The sequence below is a fragment of the Nomascus leucogenys genome, chromosome 16 (genome assembly GCF_006542625.1).
Source record: "Nomascus leucogenys isolate Asia chromosome 16, Asia_NLE_v1, whole genome shotgun sequence".
Lineage (NCBI taxonomy): Eukaryota > Metazoa > Chordata > Mammalia > Primates > Hylobatidae > Nomascus > Nomascus leucogenys.
In genome coordinates, this window is record NC_044396.1 from 32,679,467 (window position 1) to 32,685,721 (window position 6,255).

At 41.9% G+C, this 6,255-nt stretch overlaps 1 pseudogene; it reads right to left on the reverse strand.

Annotated features, from left to right (window-relative positions):
- Positions 1 to 2,428: 2,428 nt before the first annotated feature.
- Positions 2,429 to 3,324, reverse strand: LOC100603096 (annotated as a pseudogene).
- Positions 3,325 to 6,255: the final 2,931 nt, after the last annotated feature.

Genomic DNA, 6,255 nt, shown 5'->3' on the forward strand with positions numbered 1-6,255 from the left:
GGCAACCCCCAAAGATGTAAAAAGTAATATACAACTTGCGATAGTTTGAATGTTTGTGTTCCCGCAAAACTCATATGTTGAAATCCTAAATCCCAAAGTGATGGTATTAGAAGGTAGGGCCTTTGGATAATTACGTCATGGGAGTAGAGTCTTTGTGAATGGGGTCAGTGCCCTTATAAAAGAGGCCTGAGAGAGACTCCTTGCCCCTTCCACCATGTAAGGACACAGCGAGAAGTTGCCATCTATAAACCAGGAAGCAGGTACTCACCAGACACTGAATCTGCTGGTACCTCAATCTTTACCTTCCTAGCCTCTAGAACTGTGAGAAACAGATTTATTTATTTAAATCACCTAGTTTATGGTATTTTGTTATAGCAGCCTGGATAAGCTAAGGCATGAATTATTTAATTAGTAGCTTATTTTTGACCTAAAGAAAATAGAAAGCTGAAAAATCAGTGTGCATGATTAGGTCTTGACCAACTCTGGATTTATTTATTTACTTACTTATTAATCTTTTTTTCAAATATATTGAGCCCTTTTTATGTCAGGCAGTTTCAGACACAATGGAAGAAAGTAAAGCCCCTGTTTTCATGACCTTACATTTGATGGGAGACAAAATAATAGCAACAATAATCAAAGCGATGGGATGAAGTTTAGAAGTCACGCTTCTCCTTTAGCATTCCAGCTACACCTCAGCTTCTCCTCATTGCAGCAGCTACACTTTCACAGCCTCAGTGAAGGGATGACAGCAGAGCACAGTTAACAGAACTTAATTCTTGTTTCTGAAATTTCTAACTGAGCCAAAGACAAAAATATATATATATTTTTTGAGACGGAGTCTCACTCTGTCACCCAGGCTGGAGTGCAGTGGCCCGATCTCGGCTCACTGCAAGCTCCGCCTCCCGGCTTCACGCCATTCTCCTGCCTCAGCCTCCCGAGTAGCTGGGACTACAGGCGCCCGCCACCACGCCTGGCTAATTTTTTTTTGTATTTTTAGTAGAGACGAAGTTTCACTGTGTTAGCCAGGATAGTCTCGGTCTCCTGACCTCGTGATCCGCCCTTCTCGGCATCCCAAAGTGCTGGGATTATAGGCGTGAGCCATCGCTCCAGGCCAAAAATAATTTTTTTAAAAATCCATGATAGTTAAAGTTAGCTGTCCTCACCACCTGGACTTACAGTAACGCTGTACTGGAGGACAGGAAAAATGAGAAGAGTGGCTGAGGATTGGTAGGCATTGGGCTCCTTGGAAAGGGAATGCTAGATTCTGCCCCAATTCAGGCCAGCCTCAGGGGTGGTCATGTTGGATGATGAAGCCACTCCAGGAAAGTTTGCAGAATTGAGAGGAGATGTGGACATTTACTTTCCACTGAAACCCCCGAGGAGCCGTGAGACAGCAGAGCAAGGGGCTGAAATCTTCTTCTGCGGCCATCTCTAACTCTCAGAAACTTAGATTAGGAAACTGCATGTCATTAATCTCAGACATATATTTTTTTACCTTTACTGACAGATACATGTAATAAATGACATGTGTTCCTTTTGTGCAATTACATTCTAAAAAATATATGCTTCCCCATGTCTGAATTTTCAAATGAAAATGAAAATGTCTTGTCATTCAATGCTTCTTTTTCTTTACTTCAATTATAATGATGTCTTGTAAACAGGAGGGAGCTCACCTCAATTGATTTTTTAAGATTAATACCCTAATAGGATTAAAATAGATACATGTGTATTCATTTGAGACAAAATAGGACAAATATGTCCATTGTTATTCTTAGACAACTGTTTGGATAAACCAAAGTACTTTGAATTTAGAATCTGACATTGTTTTTGGGTCTCTGTGTAAATAATACATTTTTTATCTGTAAATTTTAAGGCAATTTTTCAAAACATTTACTTAAGTATTAATTAATTTGATTGTTTTGGGGAAGAATTTGATTTTGGACAGTTAAATTACCTTACAACTGACTACCTTTCAGGTAGATATGAACACAAATCTTTTGTATGAAAACGCTTCTTTTTATATACGTCCTTTTTTTTTTTTTTTTTTTGTTGACAGAGTTTTTCTCTTATTGCCCAGGCTGGAGTGCAGCGGCATGATCCCCGCTCACTGCAACCTCTGCCTCCCAGGTTCAAGCAATTCTCCTGCCTCAGCCTCCCAAGTAGCTGGGACTACAGGCGCCCGCCACCACACCTGGGTAATTTTTGTATTTTTAGTAGAGACGGGGTTCCACCACGTTGGCCAGGATGGTCTCCAATTCCTGACCTCAGGTGATTCACCTGCCTAGGCCTCCCAAAGTGCTGGGATTACAGGCATGAGCCACCGTGCCCAGACTATATTTCCTTTTTTTTTTTTTTTTTTTTTAGAAACTGATGTTTATTTTCCATCGACCATTTTTCCATGTTGCTTAAGTGCCTATGCAAGAACAGCTTAAGACCAGTCAGTGGTTGCTCTTACTCATTCAGTGGCCTGAGCAGTGGGAGCTGCAGACCGGTCTTCCGTGGCAGGCTGAGCACTCCAGTCTTCAGTAGGGAACTGCTGAATAGGCACAGAGGGCACCTGTACACCTTCAGACCAGTCTGCAACCTCAGGCTGAGTAGCAGCGAACTCAGGAGCTGGAGCAGTCCATTCACCCTGAAATTCCTCCTTGGTCACTGCCTTTTCAGCAGCAGCCTGCTCTTCTTTTTCAATCTCTTCAGTATCTCTGTAGAAGTAGAGATCAGGCATGACCTCCCATGGGTGTTCACGGGAAATGGTGCCACGCATGCGCAGAAGTTCCAGAGCAGCATCCACCACATCAAACCCACTGAGTGAGCTCCCTTGTTGTTGCATGGGATGGCAATGTCCACATAGCGCAGAGGAGAATCTGTGTTACACAGCGCGATGGTAGGTAGGTTAAAATGAGATGCCTCCGTGAGAGGCTGGTGGTCAGCCCTGGGGTCAGTAACCACAGGAAGCCGTGGCTCCCAGAAGGCTGCCTGGATCTGGTTAGTGAAGGTTCCAGGAGTGAAGCGGCCAGCAATTGGAGTAGCTCCAGTGGCAGCAGCAAACTTCAGCACAGCCCTCTGGCCAGTATTCCTGGAGGATATAACACTGACATCAGCAGGGTTTTCAATGGCAATAATGGCACGAGCTGCCAGCAGAAGCTTCTCCCAGGTCCTCTTCAGATTTATGATATAGATGCCATCACTTTTCCTTTTATAGATGTATTGTTCCATCTGGAAGTCAAGATTGGTGCCACCTAAGTGGGTTCCTGCTGCAAGGAACTTAAGGACATCCTCCTCCTTCATTTGCAGGACATCAAGGGCTCCGGACATTGTGAAAGTTTCCCATTAAGTTACTACGGGAATCCAGAACAATGCCGTATGGACCCCCCTACAGATACTGCGGAAAAAAGCTATACTTCCTTTTAACACTGTTTCTTTTCGTACTTAACCATCAATAGAATACACCATAAGTGACAGGTTCAACCAAGGCCATGGTCCATTTGCGGTTTTCCCAGTGATGTGGCCACTGCAAATTAACCCAGTAGTTGATTTGCTTTCCAGTTTTAGAATTCACTTTAGCTTTCTTTACTAAATGTTAGAAGAGATCTTGAGCCTGGTCCATTGGTTGCTTGTTGGATGTCAGGGAAACATGTCTTCCTCAGAAGAGAAAAGGGCTTTGGCCATAAGGTTACTCTTAACCAAATGAAGTTTTGATGACTTAAGTGTAAATGAATCAGAGCATACATATTATATTTCCATTGAAATACACTTGGATTTAAAAATTAAGGCGAAAATGCCTTGGCAAAATGTATTAGGAGGGTTTGCCAAACCCAAAACATTTAAAAAAATAGTCTGGCTATTTGCAGAATTCTAACTGCCACCAGTTTTGCCTATCCCTAAAGTTTATAGTTTGACGTTAATCATGAAATCTGGTAGAGCAGGACTGAAAAACTGAGAGGGGAAATAGATTACCATCTAATTGCCATTTATTTTTCACTGTGTTTTCCACAGTTAGCTTTCTAGCACATTTTAAATCTACATTCAGAGTAATAGATTTTCTATTCTGACTTGGGTTCACATGCTGCCTCTACTAGTTACCAGCTATTTAACCGTAAGCAAGTAATTTAATATCTCTGTACCTCAGTTTCCTTAACTCAAAAATGAGCAAAATTATACAATGTTACCTATATATATAATATATTTATGAGCCTTGAGCTGAACCAAGCACACAGTAAGTGCTCAATAAATATTAACTATTAATTGTGAGATAGTAAACCACTTTGGTTACTAGAGACCAGCCACTTGTAAATAACTTTACTTTCCCCAATACCTACTGGAATTGGAGGAATTAAACATCCAGACTATAGTGAGGGTATTTGGCTCAAGTTCCCACACACTTGTTCCTAAATTCTCTAGTTTCTTCTCCCCTCTATCTATTTCCCTTTTGAGGTTTCTCTTGCATTCTCTCTGCAGAAGAGGTGTTGTTGTGACTACTTTTGTCAAGACAGTTAGAACCATATTCTACTCCTCTGCTGCTGCTGCACCATGTCTTACAAGACTACAGTAACTCCATTCCTTGTTCCTTCTGGTGCTCCCACCAGGGAAGAGGGTGCTATCACAACAACTCCCCCAACTCCACCATATACACCCTGCTTTAGTTCACTTGTGCTGCTATAACAAATATCTGAGACTGGGTAATTTACAAATAATAGAAACTTATTTTCTTACGGTTCTGAAGGCTGGGAAGTCCAAGATCAAGGCACTCGATTTTGGGTTTTGTGCCTGGTGAGGGACATCTTGCCACATCCTCACATGGCCAAAGAATGAAAGAACAAAGAAAAGGGGACTAATGCTGTGTCCTCATATGGTGAAGAGGAGAAGGGCAAAAAGAACCGAAGCTGGATCCCTTCAGCCCTTTTTAAGGCATTAATCTATTCATGAAAGTGGAACCGTCACAACTTAATCAATTCCCCTAAAAGCCCCACCTCTTATTACCACCACAATGGGTATTAGGTTTCAACATAAACTTTGGAGGGAACACATAGCACACCCCAACCTTTGACATCACCATTTGAAGCGTTAATACCAGAAAGCAAAGCATAATCTTACCTTGAAGTGGTAGATTTTCTCTCAGATGGTGCTCAAAACTGATCTTTCCTCACCCATTCATTTATTCATCAAATATATGTTGAGGATACAACAAACTATTTGATCTGTTATAGGAATCATTTTTATAAAAGATAGGGAATTTCATTTATCCCTGCCATTCAGAAACTTGTAATCTAGCTGAGGAGACCCATAAATCCTGATCTGCAAATCAGGATGTTGTAGAGCAGACTACTAGTAAATGATGAACTGAGAGGAACACACTGTGGTGCTACAGGAGATGAAGAGGAAGGCTGAGGGCTCTGCAAGCTGGTGGGCAAAAGCAAGGCCTTGTGCAAGAGGTAGAACTAGAAAGCTAAATCGTGGGAAGTCAGGCAGCTATTAAATCGAATAAAGAAGAAGGGAAGCTCATTCTGGGAACTCAGAAGAGCACAAGCTGAGCATAAAGGGAGGGAATTCCCCCAGGAAAAAAAAATACAGCATGGTGAGAAAATACAGACATGTTTTTGAGGAAGGTCGGCATATAGGGAATACATACAAAAGAAATCATTCTTGAAGTATACACAGCCTAATGAAGCTATTGGCTGGTGTTGCATGAGTAAGGACACCCAAGGTAAACTGGGGCATGGAGAAGTACCTGCACCTGTATCTCCAGTTTTCTTGGTAAGATCCAACAGCTGTTTGATCCTAAACTTAAAGCCATCTTGTTTCTTATCAATGTCATCAAGTAATCTAAGTATTTGGACAAATTGCGATAACCTACCAACCTGACTGTCTGCCCATCAGCTGCCTCTCTAGTCTATGTGAGAATTCTTGCTGCTCCCCTCCCCTCTCCTCTCTTCTCCTCTTACCTTTTCTTCTCCTCCTCCTCTTCCTTCCTCCTCTTTTTCCTTTTAGGCCCTGATAGTCTTCTTTCACTCTTAGTCCATCAACTTTAACAAGAAGCAAATGGAACTGTAATGTATATCATAAACTACGTATCTGAGTTTGTCTATCACCACGTTGTAAGTTCTCTTATGTTGCAGATCATTACAAGCAATTTGTTTTGCCCTCAACCCCTCCCTGAGTGCTCAGTGCTGTGAAAGGGAGGGGTGGAACCTGGAGACAAGGACATACATAACCTTGGTGATTTTTGTAATGAGCTTCCATCAACCTTTTAACACA